Raw genomic sequence first — 26,836 nt, 5'->3', positions numbered from 1 at the left:
CCCCATCCCTGGGATTCTCCAGGCAAGAACACTGAAGTGGGTTGCCATTTCCTTCTCCAATGCAGGAAAGTGAAAAGTGAAAGTGAAGCTGCTTAGTCATGTCCGACTGTTTGCGACCCCATGAATTGCAGCACACCAGGCCTTCCTGTCCGTCACCAACTCCCGGAGTTCACTCAAACTCATGTCCATCGAGTTGGTGATGCCATCCAGCCATCTCATCCTCTGTCGTCCCCTTTTCCTCCATTCCCCAATCCCTCCCAGCATCAGGGTCTTTTCCAATGAGTCAGTTCTTCACATCAGGTGGCCAGAGTATTGGAGTTTCAGCTTTAGCATCATTCCTTCCAATGAACACCCAGGACTGATCTCCTTTAGGATGGACTGGTTGGATATCCTTGCAGTCCAAGGGACTCTCAAGAGTCTTCTCCAATACCACAGCTCAAAAGCATCAATTCTTCGGTGCTCAGCTTTCTTCACAGTCCAACTCTCACATCCATACATGACCACTGGAAAAACCATAAACTTGACTAGACGGACCTTTGTTGGCAAAGTAATGTCTCTGCTTTTGAATATGCTATCTAAGTTGGTCATAACTTTGCTTCCAAGGAGTAAGTGTCTTTTAATTTCATGGCTGCAATCACCATCTGCAGTGATTTTGGAGCCCCCCAAAATAAAGTCTGACACTGTTTCCACTCTTTCCCCATCTATTTTCCTAGCCCTGGCTATATTGTTATTTTTCTGTTCACTTGCACCATCATCTGGAACAGTTTGACATGTAGTAGGTACTTTCAAAATATTTGCTGAGTGAACACAGATAAAATGAAATGTCAGTTTAGTCACCCAGTCATGTCCGACTCTATGTGACCCCATGGACTGCAGCATGCCAGGCCTCCCTGTCCATCTCCAACTCCCGGAGTTCACTCAGACTTATGTCCATCAAGTTGGTGATGCCATCCAGCCATCTCATCTTCTATTGTCCCCTTCTCCTCCTGCCTTCAATCTTTCTCATCATCAGTTTTTTCCAGTGAGTCAGTTCTTCACATCGGGTGGCCAAAATGAAATGTAAGAACTCCTAAAATGCAACCATATAAGCACTCTAACAGTAGAAAAGTCAAGACTAATTTACCAAGAAGGGATAAGTAACCTCTCATGGTCCAAATCAAAATTAATACACAGCTTAAGCACTTACATTTTTCATCCCCATAATGATATTTAGCTGTGACATTTGTATAAGTCTTCTTTCTTATAATTTGCATAATTTTCATACCCTTAGGATCTCAGAAGTTCTGTGTTAAAATTCTGTGAACTTCTGGGGAAAGAACTGAATCAGGAAGCTGTGGGTGATGTCCTTAGGCCGCATTTGAGAACATGAAGTATGACCCAGTAGCAAGTTATGAAACTATAATAAGCCAACGTCGTTTGCAAGAAAAGAAGGCCATTTCCTTCGAAAAGGTGACGATTAGCCATGAATGGTTGTCTGGGACTCTGGCGCAAGTGAACCACAGTGTGGTCTTTGGGTTTCCTTCCAGAGCTTCCAAAAATGGTGGCCCTTTGGCCTTCTTCTCTTGCCCAGTTAGTTGCATTCCCTGATTTCTGCCTCTCGTCTTACAAGAAACTACATCGTGTTTTCCTGGAAGGTATCTGATAAATATCCTAACATTGTAAGTTCTTGCTGCCTGACACTTGAAAATCTACCAATGCCTAGCACAGTGCCTGGCACAAAGTGGTTGTTCATTTAGTGTTCGTTTAATGTGAAACTCTTTCGCCTCATTAACAAGACCACAGAACTGATGATGTGGTGATGACTGTACTGTTGTCCATCACAGGCTGCTTTTACATCTCCATAATTTGTCCTGAACCTCCCCCTAGGGAGATTTAATAACACAAATGACTTTCTTTCACTATTGAGAGGGGCTATTAGATATCTTTTATTATACCAACATCTCATATGATAAAACTTATAAAAACATCTCATTTATTTGACCTTTGGTGATTTGAGTTTGCAGAGTAAATGAATTCTTCATATGACAAATAAATTGGAACACATGAAAGGTTATATGCGTTTATGTCCAGTAGCAATAAACACTGGCTTTGTATTTCTCTAAGTTAGTATTTCTTTCACTTAATCTGAGGTACAAGTTTCCCCTTTCTCTTGAAAAATAAGAACTGGTACCAGTCTTCACTAAGTTTTTGTTTGTGTTTTCAGTTTATTTGGAGTTTCATTTGTTTATATTTCCACGTATTTTTAAAATCATTTTCTTTTATTGCTATTCCTCCTATCAGCGGCTGTTTGTCATCAGAAATCAGTATCTCTGTAAGATTAGTTTAAGGCTGTCTCACATCTAAACTGGGTAAAGGTGTAATAATTTTAGCTTTGCATTATAAATGTATAACCTTGGACTACTTATGAAAATCTCCATGTGAAAATTCATGTCCTCATTGCTAAATATTAGCTGACTGATCTTATTGGAATTTTTAAGTACTTCTGTAATGTACAATAACCAGTGTTAGCCTGGAACAACACAGTCATCAATTTATAGTAACTTTCTTTTTTTCCCAGGTAGTTGAAGGCACATTGTCTATATGTAATTATAATATAAATACAATGGTAAGTTTGTTCGCATGCTTCCATAAAGTGGGTGAGTCATGGCTTTGTGGAGCCATAACTGGGAACTTGGCAAAGAAAAAAGTAAAAGAGGAAAAATAATGTTTTTTCCGACACTAAGTTATGATGTTTCCCCATCCTTAAAACTTCACTGAAGCAACTTCTTTGCTGTCCGTCCCAGGTACTGTTAGAGACTGGAAAAATCACGTTGTCTGTGGCTCCAAGTGAAAGGTTTCACAAGATTTTCCAAAAAAAGATGAAAGGTTTCCCCTTGAAGTTCATCTGGGAAATAAATGAAGAATAAAATTCTCAGCCAAATACAAATAATCCCAAGAGATCAAATCCCAAAGACAATTTTTTTAAACGTTGTAATCCTTGACTGCCTTTGGCTCATTATTGAAAAACCTCAGGGATTAATAAATATTAATGTAGTAGCTTTATATCATGCGCATTTGTGACCTGTTTCTATTTCCAGGGATTCCTCAGTTTCTGATCAAAAGAAGATTCCCTTAATATTGTGGCAAACAATTACAGGATATCTCTAAATTTTTCATTCAGTAATTTCTGAAGTTCTTGAGCAAAAGGGGTGGTCATAACATGTGATCAATCTGTGATCCTTAGGCACTGTCAATTTAAAATAAACTGCTTGTGGACTATTTTCACTTTTAAGATTTTAATTTTAAAGTAATCAAATGACTCAACTGTGTTTTATGACTTATACATCCTGTGTTTTACTTATGAGCATTTGTATCTCACAGAGGAGCCTGGCGGGCTATAGTCCATGGGGTCGCAAAAGAGTGGGACATAACTTAGCAACTAAACAACAATTACAACATCTGTATCTCAAGTGTTACCACATATTCATGAATTATGTCTTATTTCATCTGGATATTATTTTTATGTTTAAGAATACTCTGTATGGGAATAGAATCTAAAAAAGAGTAGAAATATGTATATGAATAACTGATTCACTGTGCTATACAGCAGAAACTAGCACAACTTTGTAAATCAACTATGGTTGTTGTTGTTGTTGCTGTTCAGCGGTCCGGTTGTGTCTGACTATTTGCGACCCCATGGACTGCAGCACGCTAGGCCTCCCTGTCCCTCACCGTCTCCTGAAGTTTGCCCAAGCTCATGTCCATGGCACTGGGGATGCCATCAAGCCACCTCATCCTCTGTTCCTTCTGCCCTCAATCTTTCCCAGCATCAGGGACTTTCTAGTGAGTCGTCTGTTCACATCAAATGACCAAAATACTGGAGCTTCAGCTTCAGCATCAGTCCTTTCAATGAGTATTCAGGGTTGATTTGTCTTAAAATTAACTATACTTCTATATAAATTTATTTTAAAAAATTAAAAAATAAAATTTAAAAAAAATGTATTTTTTTCAAATAAAGCAAACTTACCCAGCATTATTTATTGAATATTGTATCATTTTCTTACAAACTATAATAGACTTCATTATCTTATAAATAATTTTATGTATATGATTTGATTCTTGTATAATGACACATTGGCTCATAAACTTTTTACAGAAAATTGACATTTTAACTTATAAATTTATCACTCTCATAAAGAATCCTATTGGAATTTTGTTATTGGTTTAGATTATAATTTAATAAGTGACACCTTTACAAATTGAGTATTTCCATTCAGAAATATTGCACTTACATTTATTTCTGTTTTCTTTCAGGTTACGTGGTAAAGAACACTGCTCATATAAAAGCCTTGCTCCTTTCTTGTTAAATTTATTGCTAAACCTGTATAGATACTTTTTGTAGCTACTGTGAGTGCACCCGACTCCAGTACTCTTGCCTGGAAAATCCCATGGACAGAAGAGCCTGGTAGGCTGCGGTCCATGGGGTCCCGAAGAGTCAAACACGACTGAGCGACTTCCCTTTCACTTTTCACTTTCATGCATTGGAGAGGGAAATGGCAACCCACTCGGGTGTTCTTGCCTGGAGAATCCCAAGGACGGGGGAGCCTGGTGGGCTGACATCTATGGGGTCTCACAGTCGGACACGACTGAAGCGACTTAGCAGCAGCAGCAGCAGTGAGTAGAAAACTGTTTTGGCTACATTTTCTAACTGCTTTCTGTTGCTCCTGATTTTTGCTGGCTCCTTGAGAGTCTGGGTTCCTGGAAGTTAATCAGGCTGAGGCGGAAGCGATGCGGCTTGTGTGAGGTCCACAGTAGAGCTGTGCTGCACCTCCAGCCTCAGATTCTGCATCCGCTGATGCTGGGCTTAGTCACTCAGTCACGTCTGACTCTGCGACTCCGTGGATTGTAGCCCACCTGCCTCCTCTGTCCCTGGGGATTCTCCAGGCAAGAATACTGGAGTGGGTTGCCATGCCCTCCTCCAGGGGATCTTCCCAACTCAGGGACTGAACCCAGATCTCCTGCATTGCAGGCGGGTTCTTTACCATCTGAGCCACCGGGGAAGCCTGCATCCACTGGTACTTCTCTGCTAATTTGTGCTCAACTTAGGGTTCCTGGCTGCTTCACTTGCTTTGACTTCAATTTGCTCATAACTCTGTTTATCTTTCCCAAGTAACGTATAATTTTCTTTCCTAAGTTCTTACTTTAAACAAGGATGGAAGGAGTCCTGATCCTCGCATCAGAAGGTTTCTCATTTTCCGGGGCTCCTCCTGGTTTGTCCTCCTGCCTTTCTGAACTTCTCTGTTGGAAGGACTCAGAGCTACCACACGTGGACTGAGTAAAGGACATATGTCTCCAGAGAAATATTGTATTTTTTCTCCTTTATATTTTTCCAACAAAGGTTTGGGTTAGTAGTTACAAAGTTTATATAATACAACCCATGTTACCTCAAAAAATGATCACAATAATGTCGTTATAAATAAACTGCCTTTCAGAGTACGTATGGCCATAACTTTAATAGTTTACTCGTTATTACCAGGACATTCTTATCATGGAAAAATAAGAGAAATAGATTTGAATGCCATGCTTTGAAGGCACAGTGGTGGACGGATTTCTTTTACTGATGAACAGATAAAGCAGTGTTTTTACTGCACAATGATGCTATATTGCTGTTTTAGCTGCTCAGTCATGCCTGACTCCTTTGCGACCCAATGGACTATAGCCCGCCAGGCACCTCTGTCCATGGGATTTTTCAGACAAGAATACTGGAGTGGGTAGCCATTTTCTTCTCTGGGGGATCTTCCTGACCCAGGGATCGAACCCACATCTCTTGCACTGGCAGGTGGCTTCTTTACCACTAAGCCATCAGGGAAACCCTAATAACACTATAGCTGAGCTAAAAGGATACAACGTGCATTCATCTAAGCAGACTAAGCAGTTGTCACAGTATTCCTAAGTTACATGAAAGAAGTGGACAGAAAAAATACAAAATTTTAAACAGAATTTCTCGTCTCAACAAAATGGCTTCACAAAAATTTAAAAAAAAATTGATGCTGCACTCAAAATAAATTTGCAGTGATTCATTTGTTAACCAAGCAAGATAAGCTGTTTATCTATTTTGGGTCTAATAGTTTGAGTCAAGTATCTATCACAGGGTCAGGAAGAACCCCCGCCCCCCGCCCCCCCCCCCGCCCCGGAAAAGGAAATGACAACCCACTCCAGTATTCTTGCCTGGGAAATTCTGTGGACAGAGGAGACTGACAGGCTACAGTCCATGGTGTTGAGAAGATTTGGACACCGTTTAGTGACTAAACAATAAAAGCATCTAAAGAAACATGTCCATAGAAAATATACGACTGTAAACTATCTCCTAACATCTGTGAAGCTGACCTTGTCTTTAGTACATGTGTATTACAAAGAGTTAAAGTATAAGCTTGAATGAATCCCAGAAAGAACTGCGGATTTTTGTTTCTTGTTATATAAATACTTACATAACATTTGTGCTGTAAAACTAAAACCTTTCCTGGCCGATTACCAAAAAGCTTGCCAATATGTCTCATTAGGCTCATATCTTCTTTCTTATTTAAAGGGTATAATCTGTATTGTCATTATTTATTTTAGTGTTTCAGATCTCCCAGAATTTCTCAGAAGCCTTGAAGCCAGGTGGGCTCTTGTGTGCTTCTGACACGTCTCCAGTGTTCTTTGTGCTCCCTCTGGTGTGGGAGATGTCCTAGGCTCATTTGAACTTTCCCTGCACCACCACTGCGAACAGTCACTAACGATGATTCCTCTAAATAGAAAATGGTATTTAGAAATCAGGAGCTAGGCTTTAGGTATGCTCATTGCTCTGACTTCTCATCGCTTCCAGGTCCCCCAGCAGACAGAACTAGGTAATACAAAATGGTATAATTTTATGTGATGATATGATGGGCTCCCAATTACTTCTACTTTTTGGGCTCCAAAATGACAAAATGAAAAGATTACTGGATTACTTAGAGTGAAGAAGAGAACGAACTGCAGCACAACATCAAAATTATATAGGCCTTTCCAAAACATTTTCTCCATTTCACCTTTAGTTAATATTTTGGGCAGACCTTTATTGGAACAGGGCATCCCCTCCAACATTTCAGAAACCAATACTTCAGTAATCATTAAAAAGTGCTGAGGAAACAAAAAGTTACTAACATTCTTAGTTGCAAGCTGTACTGTACCTTTTTTGTTGTTGTTATGGAAATGACAAAATTAAACCAATTTTTAAAATTGTAGATGTGGCACTGTCATTTCCACTCTTATGTTATTAAGGACTTGTCTAAAGAGAGACATCAAGCATCTCTAAAGGCCCCTGAAGAATTCAGTTCAATGAAAATTCCTGCCATAAAATCAGAAATTGTTGGGGGAGCTATTCACCTTTGTAAGTGTTCTAATCTCTTTGATTCCTACTTTTAAGGTTCTCAAAATGTATTAGAGTCTTAATTCATGAACATTAGGTGAAACGAGAGAAGATGAACATTTCCGAGCATAAATTACCCTCAGATTAAACCCTATTTCCTTATCACTGCCGATTTGGACATTGAAGGGATTAAAAATCTCCCCTGGAATCAAATTCTGTGTTTCGTGGAAAGCTGAGAATCACTATCAAAGAGAAGCTTATGCAAGCATGATGACTGCTGCTGCTGCTAAGTTGCTTCAGTCGTGTCCCATTCTGTGCAACCCCATAAGTGGCAGCCTACTAGGCTCCTCTGTCCATGGGATTTTCCAGGCAAGAGTACTGGAGTGGAGTGCCATTGCCTTCTCCAATGCATGAAAGTGAAAAGTGAAAGTGAAGTTGCTCAGTCGTGTCCGACTCTTAGCGACCCCAAGAACTGCAGCCTACCAGGCTCCTCTGTCCATGGGATTTTCCAGGCAAGAGTACTGGAGTGGGGTGCCATTGCCTTCTCCCATGAGGAAATGTCCAAAAGATATGTGAGAACAGATCTGAGACAAATTTCAATTATTGTTGAGTTCAGGAAAGATGAGCTGGGATGTGATAATTCCTGCCGTTATTCCTGCTGTTATGTTATAATTCTCAATATTGCGTTAGCTATTTGAGGACTTTTGCTGTTGCATGCAAATCTTAAGATTATCTGTTCTAGTTTTCTGAAAAATGCCATTGGTTGTTTGACAAGCACTGCATTGCATTTGTAGATTGCTTTAGGTAGTATGGACATTTAAAAACTACTGATTCTTGTAATCTATGAGCACGGTATATTGCTCCCTTTCTTCACTTGTCTTCAGTGTCTTCCCTGAATGTCTTATAGTTTTCAGAGTACAGTTTTTTTTAACCTTCTTGGTTAAATTTGTTCCTAGTTATTTTTTTATTTTTGATGAAATTGCAAATGAGATTGCTTTTCTTCACTTCTCTCTTGGTTATTCAATATTAGTATATAAAAATGCAATAGGTTTCTGTATTTTAATTTTGTATTATGCAGCATTACTGAATTTATTAGTCTAATAATTTTATATTCTCTGCAGCCAAAGATGGAGAAGCTTGATACAGTCAGCAAAACCAAGACCGGGAACTGACTGTGGCTCAGATCATGAACTCGTTATTGCAAAATTCAGACTAATATTGAAGAAAGTAGGGAAAACCATTAGACCATTCAGGTATGACCTAAATCAAGCCCCTTATGATTATACAGTGAAAGTGAGAAATAGATTCAAGGGATTACATTTGATGGACAGAGTGCCTGAAGAACTATGGACAGAGGTTTGTGACACTGTACAGGAGGCAGTGATCAAGACCATTCCCAAGAAAAACAAATGCAAAAAGGCAAAATGGTTGTCTGAGGAGGTCTTACAAATGGCTGGGAAAAGAAGAGAAGCAAAAGGCAAAGGAGAAAGGGAAAGATATACCCATCTGAATGCAGAGTTCCAAAGAATAGCAAGGGGAGATAAGAAAGCCGCAATCAGTGATCAGTGCAAAGAAATAGAGTAAAGCAAAAGAATGGGGAAGACTAGAGATCTCTCCAAGAAAACTACAGATACCAAGGGAACATTTCATATAAAGATGGGCACAATAAAGGACAGAAATGGTATGGACCTAACAGAAGCAGAGGATATTATGAAGAGGTGGCAAGAATACACAGAAGAACTATACAAAAAAGATCTTCATGACCCAGATAACCACTCTCATTTACCTCTATTGAAATGATAATTTATGGCTTATCAGCCAGTCTATTCTAACTCAGTTCTCATGAGTAGAGATTCCCTGGATTTCAGCTTCAGTGAGGAAACCTCTAGCAGGTTCAGTTCAGTCAGTTCAGTCACTCAGTCGTGTCCGACTCTTTGCGACCCCATGATCTACAGCACGCCAGGCCTCCCTGTCCATCACCAACTCCTGGAGTTCACCCAAACTCATGTGCATCGAGTCGGTGATGCCATCCAGCCATCTCATCCTCTGTTGTCCCCTTCTCCTCCTATCCCTAATCTCTCCCAGCATCAGGGTCTTTTCCAAAGAGTCAACTCTTCACATGAGTCCTAGCAGGTTAGTAAGGTCTTATCTTGAAATTTTAACTGGGTGTCAAATAACATTTCACAAAGGCTTCTCTGGAGGTCGAGAGAAAACATTCATCAAAACCAAGGCAATGCTTTATCACTTATTATTTTGATTCTGAATTTTTAGTGTGAATGTTTGGATTGCTAAAATGCAGATTTTTTATAACAATCTGCCAAAATTCTGATTCTTCCAGTCTGGTGTAGGACCTATAACCAGGAACATTTGTGCAGAAACCCAGGGACTCTCTGAAACTGGTTTTCTACTCTTATACTCTGTAAAATTCTAAACTTTGACTCTCTTTATTAATCAAGTGAGTTAGTGAGTTACATTGGATTAAAAAAATTACAGTTTTTTTTCTGTGTAATTTAGAAAAGTCCATATTTGCAACTTTCTAACAAATTTATTTTCTTGGTGTACGTGTGAGTAATGAGTGAAGTCCCTCAGTTATGTCGGACTCCTTGCGACCCCGTAGACTGTAGCCTGCCAGGCTCCTCCATCCCTGGAATTTCCTGACAAGGATACAGTAGTGGATTGCCGTTTCCTTCTCCAGGGGATCTTTCCAACCCAGGAATCGAAACTGAGTCTCCTGCACAGAAGGCGGACTCTACCATCTGAGCTACCAGGGAAACCTTGGTGTGCACAGAAATTTCAACAATACAAAATGGAATTTTGGGGCTTCCCAGGTGGCACAGTGGTAAAGAATATGCCTGCAAATGCAGGAGACACAAGAGACATGGGTTCGATGCCTGGATCAGGAAGATCCCCTGGAGGAGGAAATGGCACCCTGCTCCAGTATTCTTGCCTGGGGAATCCCATGGACAGAGGAACCTGGAGGGCTACAGTCCATGGGGCCACAAAGAGTCAGACATGGCTGAGTGACTGAGCACACACACACACAATGGAACTACATGTTGGTTCTAACAATGTTATTACAACTTCCAGGATTTCCTCATCTGTTTAACACTCAAAAATAGATATTCTAGGTAGAGCTAATAAAGAAATACTTGTCTAGTTTGTGTTTTGGACATATATATCAAAATGCTTGCTTTTCATTTTTATTTTGACTTTCTTATTTTGATTTCTTTAAGATTCCTGGTTAAAAAAATTTTATTTTCAAAAACGCGATAATTATCATACCTTATCTTGAAATTTCCTCAGTGGCTCAGCAGGTAAAGAACCTGTCTGCCCATACAGGAGAAGTAAGAGATGGGGTTTGATCCCTGATTTGGAAGATCCCCTGGAAGAGGAAAAGGGAACCTACTCCAATATTCTTGCCAGGAGAATCCCATAGAGGAGTTTGGTGAGCTATAGTCCATAGGGTAACAAAGAGCTGGACACGACTGTGCATCTGAGCATGCATGCACATCTTGAAACTGTATGAGGGCAATATTTCTATTTAGGTATTGCTCTTATAAAGGAAAAGGCCATGAGCTTTTTCTCTATTACATTTCACTGTATGAGTGGTTAATGTGCCTCAAAGATACACTGGAATCTAAGTAATAGGAAAAAAAAAATTCCTGAGTTTCATGAAAATATTCTCAGTTCAGTTCAATTCAGTCACGTCCGACTCTTTGCGACCCCGTGAATTGCAGCACACCAGGCCTCCCTGTCCATCACCAGCTCCTGGAGTTCACCCAAACTCATGTGCATCGAGTTGGTGATGCCATCCAGCCATCTCATCCTCTGTTGTCCCCTTCTTCTCCTGCCCACAATCCCTGCCAGCATCAGAGTCTTTTCCAATGAGTCAACTTTTCTCATGAGGTGGCCAAAGTACTGGAGTTTCCACTTTAGCATCAGTCCTTCCAAAGAACACCCAGGGCTGATCTCCTTTAGAATGGACTGGTTGGATCTCCTTGCAGTCCAAGGGACCCTCAAGAGTCTTCTCCAGCACCACAGTTCAAAAGCATCAATTCTTTGGTGCTCAGCTTTCTTCACAGTCCAACTCACATCCATACATGACCACTGGAAAAACCATAGCCTTGACTAGATGGACCTTTGTTTGCAAAGTAATGTCTCTGCTTTTGAATATGCTATCTAGGTTGGTCATAACTTTCCTTCCAAGGAGTAAGCGTCTTTTAATTTCATGACTGAAATCACCATCTGCAGTGATTTTGGAGCCCCCAAAAATAAAGTCTGACACTGTTTCCCCATCTATTTGCCATGAAGTGATGGGACCAGATGCCATGATCTTCGTTTTCTGAATGTTGGGAGCTTTAAGCCAACTTTTTCACTCTCCTCTTTCACTTTCATCAAGAGGCTTTTTAGTTCCTCTTCACTTTCTGCCATAAGGGTGGTGTCATCTGCATATCTGAGGTTATTGATATTTCTCCTGGCAATCTTGATTCCAGCTTATACTTCATCCAGCCCAAAATATCCTAGTGTCTCTCTTTTGCTGCCTAATTTGAAATTTAATACTTTGTTTAATTTTAAAAAAGGACCTTATTTGTACTACAGGAAATGGAGAAGGAGCCAAAGGATGAATATGAATCACTGCTATCATGGAATCAAAACAATCATAGTGCTTCAGAGTGATGAAAGAACTAAGAGCTTTTGATTTTACAATGTGCTTACTAATTTTATTGTAAAGTACAACTAAACAGAAAAATTTTGAACAAGTTCACGGAGGTCATTAGAAGGATTAAAAGAAAAAACTCCAAATAATTTTGAGACAGACACATGGGATTCCTATTGAACTTTTATTAAATATTCAGTCAGAATTAAAAACAGGATTATTTATTTTTACAGGTACCATCTAGACCCAGCAGGTGCTAAGCTAAATTTATTTTGAGGGACATCTTAACAGAACTGAACATATGTAAACACTTGACAGTGTCCTTCCTGGAATACAATCTGCACCAATTGGACCCTGCCAAGAGACCACCATGCCAAGGGACCATCCTCCTGCCTCTTTGCTTCCTGCATGCCATATTATTTAGCACCAAAAGACCTCAAGAACAAAAAAGCTAAAATACATCATATAAATAGCTAATAGTCCTTTTTATAAATAAAAATACTTTTTTCAAATATTGCTCCCTAGCACCAATCATCCACATTTCTTCAGGATTACTATACCTTTCATTATTCTATATATCTAAAAAATATATGGAACTATAAACATATAAATAAATTAGGTTGCAATATACATTGTTTGCTGAATAGTTATACAAAATATTGAAAAAGTTCTTTCATGTCAGGCCATAAAATTCTATCCTTTTTAATAGTGTAGTAGAATTATATTGTATAGCCATGCAATATCAAATGTATATTGATGGACTGGTAGGTCGTAGCAAATGTATACATCACATAAACATTCTTAAAGATATTTGCACTCTTTTGACCTGGTCAAATGTTTGCCTAAAAGAGAATTTTTCAGTTTAAATTTTCCAAATATTTTAAGACTTGGTAGGCATTATATTAAACCAATTCTGAAAATATTTGGAAAATTTAAACTGAAAAATTCTCTTTTAGGCAAACATTTGACCAGGTCAAAAGAGCATTATATGTTACCTGCTGCGGCCAGTGCAGCAGGTAGGGATTAAAAGTGGTTGACACAAAGTTTTGGGAAAAAAAACTAGAGACAGAATGAAAGTTTTAAAGATGGGACCGGGGAACTGAAGACTTCTTGGATCAAGAGCCCTGTTCCCCAGAGCCACATCACTTTTACTTAGTGTCTTGGCAAGCAGAAAGTATCTGTTGTGCTACGATGAAGTCAGCCTCCTGTGTCCCTGGTAACGTCTTCCATTTATTGATGACTTTGAACTATCTTTGTTATTTTCTTGTACAAGGGGCATCACTGAGCTGGAGGTCATAGACCTGCATATGCCTTGGGAAAACATCTTAGTGTGTGCATAAGCAGTGTTCTGAACTTGCGCTGACCTGGCATTCCAAGGTCTGCATTATGTTTTTCCTTAGCTTAGCAGGGCATGGCGACTCCCAACTAATCAACCCCATATACTTTTATTTGGGTTATGCTGTATTGCTATATTTTGCTTTTATTCTTTTCCCATGGTGATTTTCTCATGGCTTAGCCAGAGTAACAGGCAGCTGACCATTAACCCCTGCAACTGCCTTCTATAGTATATCAACATATTTCATCTCATAGCATATAAGAATGCCTTTTTAGTCATGTATTCAGCATTGATTAGAATTATCAATCTTTGCTGATGTGCTAGGTATTATCAATCTCATTTTTGAATACTATTTCCATAATTTCTCCCTCTGAGATTTGGATATATGCAAAAATGGGTATATGTTTAACCATGTGGCAGTTCTTCACTGTTTTAAACTTTACAACTGATAAGATAAATCCTTATCAACATTATTTTTAAAATATTAATTCCCCCAGTAATTTTTAGGTATTGATTGGAATTGATGAAATATATAGATTAATGGGGGAATAAAGGGCCAGGCATTATCTCTGCGGTACTCCACCATACCACACAGCATTATGCTGTCACTCTTGCATCGGGCCATCCTCCTGTCTACCAAGTGTACCAGGCTGTTCTGTGTGTGTACATGCTCAGGTGTTCAGTCATGTTCAGCTTTGCAATCTTTATGGATTGTGGCGAGCCAGGCTCCTCTGTCCATGGGATTTTCTAGGCAAGAATGTTGGAGTGAGCTGCCATTTCCTCCTCCAGGGCATCCTCCCAACCCAAGGACTGAACCCATGTCTCCTGTGTCTCCTGCTTTGTAGGCAGATTCTTTATCACTGGGGCTTGTGGGAAGCCCACTATGTCGTTCTATGCATTTTACAGATTTCCTCCTCAGTTTCAACTTCAAAAAATTTCCTGAGGCTAGTATGAACTAGAAATATTTGGCAATGTCTATTCTATCAGGATTTTGCTGCTATAAAGGCAAAGGCCATGATTTCTTTTTCTACCACGTTTGGCTGCCTTACTCGCGACTATTATTTTTATTAATTTTCCTTTTATTCTCTGGAGAACATTTCATCTTAAATTAGAAACACATTTTATTTTCCTGTACAATATTTACACTTAAAAACTTTAGTAGTTAAAATCTGCAGAAAAGTCAGAACGATAGGGTGACTTACAGACCAATGGAAGAGTTATCCAAATTTTGAGTGTCACGCTTCTCACATTGTTCGTTGAACACAGGGAAGACAAGGTGTGAGCAGGGAAGCTGGAAGAAAACTCTAGGAGCCATTGGGGCTGCAGACACGTTTAATCTCCTCAGGCAACAGCAAAAGGGGGCTGGTCAGGTAGGGGTTAGATACTCTTACAGAACAAAGGTGGACGCGCATCTTCAATGCACAGATCTCGACTGTTACATAACCATGCAAAATCCTTGTTTACAGAACATGGGGCCTGAGGGCACCATCTTGTTTATTTCCCCACAATGAGTAGCTCCTTTTATGTTTACATTAAAATTTTTTTTAATAGTTTATTTGAGCAAAATTCCGTTTGAGTCAGGCAGCACCCAATCTAGCAGAGAGAAAGTCTCCAAAGATGTACAAAATGAGATTTTTATAGGCAGAGAGGAGAGAGAACAAGGAAGTTGTACCTTGCAAAAAGGGCAGGTTGGTTATTACAATTTTACTTTCCATTAGGGGATCCACTGGGGTGTCTCAGGCAGGTTACCTAGCTAGTGTTCATTAGGTGACTCCTGACTGACTGACTGGTTTAAGATTTCATTTCCTAGAGAGTCAGACTGTAACTGCTTGTTTTACTTTGGATATTTGTGGCTTAGCATAATCTCTATTTTGGGCCTGTTGTTTTATATTTAATACTTTCTATTAATTTGCCTCACTAACTCAGTGATCACCCCTTACAATTTGTTACCATGAAGAATTAGGTTGATCATTATAGCTGGCTTGAGTGCTTTTCCTTTCCTCCACCTTTGTAGCAGTTTTTTCCTAAAAATTCTTTTCTTTTACTGGAAAGACCAATGGGGTAGTTTTGTGAGGTGGGCTTGAGTGAGGCTGGAACAGAGAGGGAGCCAGGCTGCAAATCCCCTCAAATGCCAAAATAAAGGCTCCTAATCTCCAGGGAGAACACTTGCCTTTTTTTCCCGGGTAAAGCTGCCTTTGATATTTTTGTTATATGTGTATTTTTTTTCCTCCAGCATCTGATAACAAAGTCCAGAGTTTCCTTGAGCTCTTCTCTCTCCCTTGGGTTTTACAACCCACTGGTTACCTAGACAAACCACTCTCTGAAAGAGTGGTTCTCAAGATTTATTCAAGTTAAAGCTTTTCTCTACAGAACCTAGAAATCGGGAGAGGCAGCACCCACGCAACCAGCTGTCTGGAATTGAGGTTGTTAGTAGTTACCCTGCCCCAGGGCTCGATGTCCACACCTGATCCTTAATCTGGTTGCTTCTCCCTGCAGTTTGCTCTGAACTCTTCAGGGGAAGAACCACCCTTTTCTCTGCTCTCTTGGTGGAGTGTTTCTCCTTTTTCCTTCAGTCTGTTTTTCACTATCTGGGAATGTAGTGTTTCCATGTCATGTTTTCCAACCTTATTATGGTTTTCTGCGACCCTTTATGTTTTCTTTCTGCCCTTTCGTCAAAATCGTGGGAGATAACAGAAGGTAAGCAAACATATTGATTGTTTCCCTTGGTTCACAGTGTTTGTAAGCGAGCCTCTTGAGGTGGAAAAACCAAACCAATGCAAGAGAAAAATCTCACTAGGCTGACACAGCTTTGCAAAGTGCTGACAAAATGTTGTAGGCCTTTCAAGAAATACTTAGCTACTAGAACCTTGTGAAATAAGTGTCCTTATCTCAAGTTTAGAGATGAGGAAATTAAAACTTAAAATAGTCTAGGTACATGGCCTCAACTTGTAAGTGAACAAGTTGGGATTTGGTTCAAGTTTCACCCTTTTATATTTACATTTGTGCCTATTTCTGGTTATATTTGCGGACGGATCAACAACCCTGCTGATAATTTGATCTGCCTGACTGAAGTGAAAAATCATTCACCCATCCCAGAAATATGTTCCCCGTTTCCCCCGTGTATATTTGTAATGTTCTTCTCTTGTCCTTGATACTAGTATTTTTAGTACCTTTTCTTGTCTTTGTGTTTTGGTATGTTTTGAAATTGTTTTCTGTGGAACATGATGTTGAAGATTTTTTTGTATTCTTGGTTTATTGGAGTTTTACATTCTCTTTTGCTTTTGCTCTCTTCAGAAAAGATCTAATGACATAAAAGGCCTTTTTGGGCAATTCTGAAGATGTCATGCTTTTTCTTGCCCTTTAATCCACAATGAAATAAAATTGAGTAATAATGATATTTTATTCCTGGAATAAATTTTACTTACTTATAATACTTGTTTTAACATAGTGCTTTTGAGTGCAGGAATTATGTGTAATTATTTAGAAAATAGACTTTAATTTTCTATGATTATTTTATCATTATTTGATTTTATCACAATAAGTTTAGTCTTGTCAAATAAATTTCAAGCCTCTTTGTAGTTTGTAGTCTAGCTATGTTATCAGGTAGATTAAAAATAGAAATAAACTGAAAAATAAAATATTTGATTAAAGTATATTATAAATATGTATACGATCCTGTCAGGTATTTATAATCCTATCAGATTTATTTATAATCTTACCACATTTTTGTTTTCTCATCAGTTTAATCAGCTGTCTTTTCCTAAACTGATATTATATATATTTACAAAGCTAATTGTGCCCATAACATCTAGATTTCAAAACATCAAAAATCTTTATCCCATACTTTTTCAGAAATATATCCTTTATTTTCTTAGGTGTCAAAGTTTTGCTTTCATACTTAAATCATTAATCCAACTGTAAACGCATTTTAGTGTAAGGAATGAGATAGAAATGCATTTCCTTTCTCTTTTTCTATATGGATACTTATTCCAAAATCATCTATTAAGTAGTTTTCCCTTTTTTCACTCATGTCCAGTGTTAACTGTGTATCAAGTATCACTTAATACTCACCAAAAGTAAACTGAATATCTCTGCAAGGTAATTTGTGATGTTAATCATATGTACAAATAAATAACTTCACTTTAAGAAGTTAATCCTACGTGATAGCACATGTAAAATGTCTTGGAAATGAAGTTATTTATTCCATCAGTCTTTGAAATAGCAGATACTGGGAACAACCTACATGTCCATGAGTAGCAAGCTGATGAAATGAATTATTCTGCATTCCTGTAATTAAATACTATGTAGAATTGGTATAGAATTTAAAGGCTCAAGACAGTTTTCTATGACAGGTTAACCTGGGATATCCTCTAATGCACAGTAATGAAATCTCCTTTATGAATGGTTGGTAAAGTCCCTTGGAGGAGAAAATAGCAACCCACTCCAGTATTCTTGCCTAGAGAATCCCATGGACAGAGGAGCCTGGTAGGCTACAGTCCACGGGGTTACAAAAAGTTGGACACGACTGAGCGACTAATACTTAGTGTGTTAAAATCCAAACCTGTAAGGCTAACCAAGAATTGTAGAATTGTTTCATTATTTCCTCTGCAGGTTATTTATATCTACAGAAACCCTAAGGATGTTTTGATCTCACTTTTTCATTTTTCAAATTTGATAGCTACATTTGAATCTTCAGATAACAAAGAACATTGGATGAAAAGGTTTCTGAAAAGAAAGTTCAGTTCAGTCACTCAGTCGTGTCTGACTCTTTGCAACCCCATGAATCGCAGCATACCAGGCCTCCCTGTCCATCACCAACTCCTGGAGTTTACCCAAACTCACGTCCATCGAGTCAGTGATGCCATCCAGCCATCTCATCCTCTGTCGTCCCCTTCTCCTCCTGCCCCCAATACCTCCCAGCATCAGAGTCTTTTCCAATGAGTCAACTCTTCGCATGAGGTGGCCAAAGTACTGGAGTTTCAGCTTTAGCACTATTCCTTCTAAAGAAATCTCAGGGCTGATCTTCAGAATGGACTGGTTGGATTTCCTTGCAGTCCAGGGACTCTCCAACACCACAGTTCAAAAGCATCAATTCTTTGGCACTCAGTTTTCTTCACAGTCCAACTCTCACATCCATATCTGACCACAGGAAAAACCATAGCCTTGACTAGATGGACCTTTGTTGGCAAAGTAATACCTCTGCTTTTCAACATGCTATCTAGGTTGGTCATAACTTTTCTTCCAAGGAGTAAGCATCTTTTAATTTCATGGCTGCAATCACCATCTGCAGTGATTTTGGAGCCCCCCAAAATAAAGTCTGCCACTGTTTCCACTGTTTCCCCATCTATTTGCCATGAAGTGATGGGACCAGATGTCACGATCGTTGTTTTCTGAATGTTGAGCTCTAAGCCAACTTTTTCACTTTCCTCCTTCACTTTCATCAAGAGGCTTTTTAGTTCCTCTTCACTTTCTGCCATAAGGGTGGTGTCATGTGCATATCTGAGGTTATTGATATTTCTCCCAATAATCTTGATTCCAGCTTGTGCTTCTTCCAGCCCAGTGTTTCTCATGATGTACTCTGCATAGAGTTAAATAAGCAGGGTGACAATATACAGCATTGACATTCTCCTTTTCCTATTTGGAACCAGTCTGTTGTTCTATGTCCAGTTTTATCTGCTGCTTCCTGACCTGCATATAGGTTTCTCAAGAGACAGGTCAGGTGGTCTGGTATTCCCATCTCTCTCAGAATTTTCCACAGTTTATTGTGATCCACACAGTCAAAGGCTTTGGCATAGTCAATAAAGCAGAAATAGATGTGTTTCTGGAACTCTCTTGCTTTTTCGATGATTCATCGGGCGTTGGCAATTTGATCTCTGGTTCCTCTGCCTTTTCTAAAACCAGCTTGAACATCTGGAAGTTCATGGTTCACGTATTGCTGAAGCCTGGCTTGGAGAACTTTGAGCATTACTTCTGAAAAGAAAAGGTAACTCTAAATTTATCAAGAAACATGTTATGTTGCTATTTAGTCAAATTCTCAAATATAAGGAATAGATTTAGGGAGAAGGCGAATGGTAATCATGAGTGAGTGTTAGTTGCTCAGCTCTGTTCTACTTTTTGCAGTCTTGTAGACTGTAGCCTGCCAGGCTCCTCTGTCCCTGGAATTCTCTAGGCAAGAATACTGGAATGGGTTGCTATTCCCTTCTCAGAGCATCTTCACGACCGAAGGATTGAGCCCAGGTCTTCTCCATTGCAGGCAGGTTCTTTACTGTCTGAACCACCAGGAAATGCATAGAAAGTAGAATGCACCTAAGCGGTCACTATTGTCTGTTCACTTAATCTGTCACTCAGTGACTTTTCTAATTTCAGCAGGACCACTTGGGGATTGTCAAGGTTGTGAAGGCACATTGTTCAAGAAACCATTTTGACTAGATCATAAGAGAATCAAGAGTAATATATCAATTCATCTAACTAGACCCAAAGCATGTGTTCTAAAATAGCCAATGTTTGGAGTAGGATTTATAAGGCACCTGTAGAATGTTCATTACAACTCTGAGGAGGATAGAATGAGGCAAGAGACTTTTGTAAGGTGAAATTGGGGCTCTCAGTCATTTGGAAGATTTCATTATGTTCCTGACCCATTGTAGGTAGCTGCTACCCAAGGATCTTAAAATAGACAACAAGACAGAAAAATGAAAATTTATTTTCAGATAGTGTATGCTAAGTCGTTTGAGTTGTGTCCGACTCTGCGACGCTATGGACTGTAGCCCTCCAGGCTCCTCTGTCCGTGGGATTCTCCAGGCAAGAATACTGACTAGAGTGGATTGCCTTGTCCTCCTCCAGGTTTCAGGTAGAGCAAGTAGGAAAAGGAAGAGGTTTACCTTAGATATTAGGGATCCTTCTACAGTCCCACTTTCCTACAGACAGAGTACCTTGGGAAGGCAAATTTCTATTAAAATCATGTCATTGTTTCCCAGAGAACTGTTTTTCAAAGGGAACACACTAGTGGTAGTAGCAACTTTGTAATTCTGAAGAGTCCAGAACAGAAAAGAAAGGCTGTCAATCACTCTTTAATAGGTGCAACATCTTTACTTTGTTACTTATTAATTTCTCCTCTGTTAGGAAGCCTCTGGTTTGATCCCCACAGAGGCTGGTATGAACATGGGCATGACTTCAATATTTCAACATGGTGATACATGAGGAGATGAACAAGGTAAGAGAGGAAGGCTTTTTTTTTTTTTCTTTATTAAAATTATTTCTTGGAAACCTTTCCTTACCCTTGTTTCCATGAACCACATTCTCCTAGTTATCTCTGTACCTAATTGCTCCTCAAAAGCCTCATTTGGTGCTCCTCTCTTCATTACAGGTCTTCCTTAGTTCTCTTTTCTCCCTGTCCATGAACATCAATTATAATTCCTTTTCATGTAAGCATCTGCAATAACAAAGGCAAACTCAAGTGTGTGGAGCACCCACAGTTTTAAAAGAAAGAAAGGGCACAGGGACGCGCTGAAGTTAGAAACCACTAAGATAAGGCTAATTAGCGAGAAAAGAATGTGGACCTATTCTACAAGTTGTTCTCTTTTTTTTAAAATGAGAATCTTGAAATGTGGCTTTCTTGTGATACCAATAATGCTTACATTTGATTTCCATTCAATGCTGTTTTAAAACATTGCATAAACCAAACAAGAAGCATTTGAATGTAACTATTTTGTGATCTCTGATTCATATGTTGATTCACTAATATAGTTTTACTGCTTGAATTGTTAAAGTGAGTTAATTTATTTTTCAATTTAAAATGAAATTTTATTAAAAGACTTCAGTCATGAAATTCAATATATTGCATTTTATTCAAAAATAGAGAAATTGATTAGAATTGTTCTGAAGTATATAAGGGAAAATATATTAATAAAATACTATACAAATTATGGGTTCTTTTGCTAAGAAGTATGCTATTACATTTCATGGAATCAGGCATTTATCTATGACTTAAATTCTATGACGCTTTTAGTAATAACGCTTATGCTTTTCTTATGCAAAGCACATAGCAGAATAAAGTGGAACTATGAGTCAAAATGATAGAAATACAGGTTTTTATATTTGTCCATGTGTTTACCTTTACTGGAGTTTATTGTATTTTGGTAAGGATTTGAGCTACTGTGCTGTGGTTTTTTGTTCCAACTTAAAGGACTCCCTTCAGCATTTCTTGTAAGGGCATCTTGTTGGTAATGGATATCTTAAAATTTTGCTTATCTCAGATTGCCTTAATTTCTCTCAATTTTTCAAAAGGAGAGTTTTGGTGCACACAGAATTCTTGGTTGATAGTTTTTCTCTTTCAGCATTTTTCATGCATCATCCCACTTCCTGACCTGCAAAGCAACCATACTTTAAGTTACATTGTTTTGCTACTCAAGATTCTTTGACATTCAACAATTTGAATGTAATATGTAGTACTGTGGTTTCTGTGGGTTTCTTCTACTTGTTTGTTGAGCTTCTTCTTTAGGTAGACCTGTCCTTCCTCAAATTTAGAGATATTTCAGTCATTATTTCTTCGAATACATTCTCTACCCCTTTCTCTTTCTCTCCTATTTTTGAAATTCATGCAATAGATTTATGCATATTAATTCTCTTTGATAATATTCCCAAAGTCCATTTAGGTTGTGTTTACTTTTTGTCATTCTATTTCTTCTGACTCCTCACATTCCGTAATTTCAAATGACTGGTCTTCAAATTTTCAGATTCTTTCTCTGACTATTCAAGTCTTCTGTTGAACCTGTCTAATGAATTTATCAGTTGAAGCACATAATTTGTTTGGTTCTTTTTTTAAAAAATGAATGCTTTGTCTCTTTGTTAATATTCTCATTTTGTTAACCATTTTCCTAATACCATTTATTCGTATCTCTGTTCTCCTTTATCTTATTGATTTATTTCAGATAATTATTTGGCTTGTTTTGATATTTTAGTCAAATAAATTTATTTTTAATGTTTTTTCAGGGTTGGTTTCTGGAGATTAATTTGTTCCTTGGATTATGGCTAATTTTCCTGTTTCTTTGTATAACTCTTGAATTTTTGTTAAAAATTGGGTATTTGAAAAAAGAAATACATCTCTCAGTCTTTGTAAACTGGCTCCAGGGCTTCCCCTGTGGTTCAACTGGTAAAGAATCTGCCTGCAATGTGGGAGACCTTGGTTTGATCCCTGGGTTGAGAAGATACCCTGGTGAAGGGAACGGCTTCCCATTCCAATATTCTGGCTTGGAGAATTCCATGGACTGTATAGTCCATGGGGTCGCCAAGAGTCGGGACACAACTGAGTGACTTTCACTTCACTTCCATCCAGAGGAAGGCATTCACTAATCAGCCCAGTGTGATTAGAAGGTTTGGGTGCTTTTTAAACATGTGTCTTCCCAGACCTGGGCATGTTCATTTTCCCCAGTTCCCATGTATACATTTTAAATGTTACATTTCTTAATTTCCCAGAGTCTCTTGCCTACTTCTTCTCAGCACTATACGTGTTTTACTGTATTCAGTTGCCTATAAATATCTGGTCCCGATACCCATGGGGTTATAATCCAGCTGTGGCTCCCTCAAACTCTGGCACCTGCCATAGCTTTCATCAAACTCCAACTCTTTTGTATCAATTATGTAAGAGGAAAGCAAGTTTTTGTAAATTATTCAGACTATTGAACAATTTTCCTTTCTCCTCCTTCCATTCTAAGTGAGGAAATGGGAATCTGGCAGCTCCTGCCCATTAGTTAGTCTTATTCTAGGGAAAGTTGAGGAAAACTGAGCAGAATTATTACATATTTTCCTACCATCATGACTAAGCTTTTTTTTTTCTCAGTTGAGAGTTTGTTTGGTGACTGCACTTTCTTAACTGGTTTCTAATGTTCCCTCAGAGGTAGTTTGGTCAATGTTATTTACTCAGTGATTTAGTAAAGTCAGATACAAAATCTAGATATAAAAATGTGCTGCTTTTCTAATTACAACTAATAGCACTACTGTTAACACTAATAACAACCTATCAGAAAGAGAAACTAAGAAAACAATCCCATTTGCAAATGCCTCCATGGATGGAGGAGCCTGGTAGGCTGCAGTCCATGGGGTTGCTAAGACTCGGACACAACTGCGCGACTTCCCTTTCACTTTTCACTTCCATGCATTGGAGAAGGAAATGGCAACCCACTCCAGTGTTCTTGCCTGGAAAATCCCGGGGTCGGGGGAGCCTGGTGGGCTGCCGTCTATGGGGTCGCACAGAGTCAGACACGACTGAAGCGACTTAGCAGCAGCGGCAGCAAAATGAATAAAACGTCTCAGAATGAATTTAACCAGAGTTGAAAGATTGTGTACATTGAAAACAATGATACTGATAAATTAAAGAAGACACAAAGAAGTGGAAAGATAATCCATGCTCGTCAACTGAAAGAGTTAATAGTCAAAAATATCTTATACTCCAAGCTATCTTCAGATTCCATGCATCCTATTAAAGTTCCAATGGCAATTTTTCACAGAAATAAAACAGATAATCCTTCTAAAATTTGTATGGAACCACAAAAGACACTGGGTAGCCTAAGAAATCTTAAGAAGAACATAGCTGAAGAAATCACACTTCTTATATTCCAACCATATTAGAAAGCTATAGGAACAAAACAGTATATCAGCATAAAAACAGACACAGAACAACGGAACAGAATATACAGCTCAAAAACAACCCACAGATATACGGTTAATTAACTTACAGCAAAGGAACCGATAGTATAAAAGAGGAAAGCCTTATATCTTCCATAAATGGTGTTGGGAAAACTGACTGGAGGCTTCTCTGTGTTTCAGTGCCAAAATGGGTCATGTGACAGCCCTGGGACAATCTCTTGGAAAAGGAGAAAGGCTTTCTATGGGGAGCTTTGGCCAGTCAAGGTCATTTCTGGAATGAGCCCGGGCACTGTTGTCAGAACACAGTCCAGGACCTTTGGCTGAGAGAGAAGAGAGAGCTGAATCGTAGGCAACAGCAAACAACTGCTGCAGTCAGGAGGCCAGGCCGTGGATGAGTTAAGCAGGCCACATTTTGAGAACATGAATTATGAAATAGTAGCAAATTATGATAGCATGGAAACACCCAACTTTTGCCCCAACGAGAAAGAGGTGAAGTTTAGCATCTCACGGCTGTCTTGGAATGTGGTGCAAGTACATCACTGTGTAGCCTTTGCGTTTCCTTCTAGAGTTCCCCAAAATGGAGTCTGGTTTGCCCTCTTCTCTCATTAGTTGTATTTCCATGATTTCTGCTTCTTGTCTCACAAGAAACTACATTATTTTGGAAGATAGCCAACCCAATATTTTTGACTAGAATCTAAATCTCACCAAATTCTTCATTCTATTCATGTGTCGGGATCTCTTGTACATTTTCTGTATTATTTTTGTAGTTTCCAGTTTTCTGTCAAATTTTAATTTAAATTTTATCTTTGATATCTTAAATACCATAGTCATTTAATTATTTCAGATATTGCAATATGTGTAATATTGTCATTCTATTTCTGTTAGTTTCTGCTGTTTTTGGCTACATATTCTTATCTCTTCCTATTCTTGGGTATCTTGATTTTATATTAGTTATCTTATACAAATATTATTTAAAGAAATAATTTGATAACTAAGGTTCTAGTATTTTAGTCACTCCATCACACTCAACCTCTGCCATTGACTAAAAGGGAAATACAATCTATCTGAAATATAAAGGTACTAAGGTGCTCATCAGGCTTAGAAGGTCCTTCATCTTTTATCCAGTTCACCAGTGAATCTCTCTAGTCCTGCGCTTTTCTTTTTCGTGCCCGCTGTATTTAATTATACTGTTTTCCTCTTGAAATTGTGAACTCTTAACAAGCAAGCTGTCAGACTGTTGTTGTCTTAACCTCCAGGACCCAGTACAGTCTGAAACATATAAGATCCTAAAAGTGTTATATGAATATAGGAAGGTGATCTATCCTTATAAAATTAAACAGTAGGATACTCTCACAGAGGTGACAACCAGAGTACTGATTTTCATAGAAGGAATTAGAAAGTCAAACTCTGGATGTGGAATAAGCCCAAGACCTTCAGTTTTTCAAAATACAATGAAGATGTTGAGTTGCAACTCATAGATTCCTTATTGGTTAAGTACTCTCTGATACTCACAATTCTTTCAGAATCTCAAAAATTCCAGCTGAAAATCAGCAGTTTTCTTGAGAAAGAACTGAACGAGGAGAATGTGAATATTAGTGTCAACCAGGCTTCCTTTCAAAACATGAAGTTTAATTGCAAGGCAATTGTGATGCAATTCTAAAATATGAATTTGGGCCAAGAGGGAATGAGGTGTATTTCCTGCACAAAGGTGATGCTCAGGGATTTATAAAAATGGTAAGAGTCCTTGGCCCCTAGAGTAGTTAAGAAAAGCCAGCAACAGATTACCTCATTAACCTAATCTTCTATCAATTCAATTACTCACCAATATGCAATGAATTTTATTGTGCTCCTATAACATGCCAGGAATTGTTAAGAATAAATTTTCCTCTTGATTATCTTTAAGTTCAAAAATTTTTAATTTAAACTTTTTAAAGCACATTGTTCTAAAACATAATTTTTGCTGTTTTATTTTCTTCATATTTTATTCTCTAACATACTAATAGTTAAGCATTATGATAATGGATAGTAGAACATTAACTACTTATGTGTAAATCTACTCTAGATACTAATTTTATTACCATTATTATTCTATTTTTTCTTATTTATTAACAACTTTCAACTTCATTGCTCAAGTAGATCATATATGAAGCATTCTCCATTCCAATAGTAGCTTGCTAACTTTTCCAAATGCCAATCATAATGTCTGCACTAGAAAATCCAATAGCTTGAGATGGTAAATTATTTATTAAAAAATTGTCTTAATGGTGGTTTCCAGCTCCTATCAAGTACCCTGCAGCAACGGCAGCTCTGGGAACCCTCTGTCATCCTGACTTTATGACTTGAAAATTTCCCAATCTAATTCATTTCAGTTTTATGAATAATAAATACTTACCTTTTAAGGATTGTTTTAAGAATTAATATTATACAACAGATGTAGTTTTCCAAGAATGGTACCTGTCATTTAGTAAAATATATTTAAGTTTTCAAATCTCTTCATGTATTTTAGTTTTTTTTTTTTTCACCCCAAAGAAATGTTATAATTTAATGGTAATGGTTGTTAGAAGTCTAACTGAAAATGTAGTGGACTAAATCCTACTTTCAGTCTTACTACACCTTAAATTTGTTTCTTAGCTGATAACTGTAAAAGAAATGTGAAAGAGCATACCCCGTGGAGAACTGACATATATGTAACTGACTTGAGAACAGGTTGGAATAAGGCAGAGAACAGATTAAAGTGGGGTGGAGGGAGTTTTCACTGTCATAGTGCTACCTTTTTACCCAGATGTTGATGTTCTTGTCCCACTAGGTAGCGTTGGAAACTGGAAACATCACTTGA

General features: G+C 38.3%; 1 pseudogene; it reads left to right on the top strand.

Moving 5' to 3' along the window:
- The first annotated feature begins 1,365 nt into the window (after positions 1 to 1,365).
- On the top strand, positions 1,366 to 26,836 carry LOC128053584 (amine sulfotransferase-like; annotated as a pseudogene).

Source organism: Budorcas taxicolor, chromosome 9, assembly GCF_023091745.1.
Source record: "Budorcas taxicolor isolate Tak-1 chromosome 9, Takin1.1, whole genome shotgun sequence".
Lineage (NCBI taxonomy): Eukaryota > Metazoa > Chordata > Mammalia > Artiodactyla > Bovidae > Budorcas > Budorcas taxicolor.
This window is presented reverse-complemented; position numbering and strand designations above follow the sequence as displayed.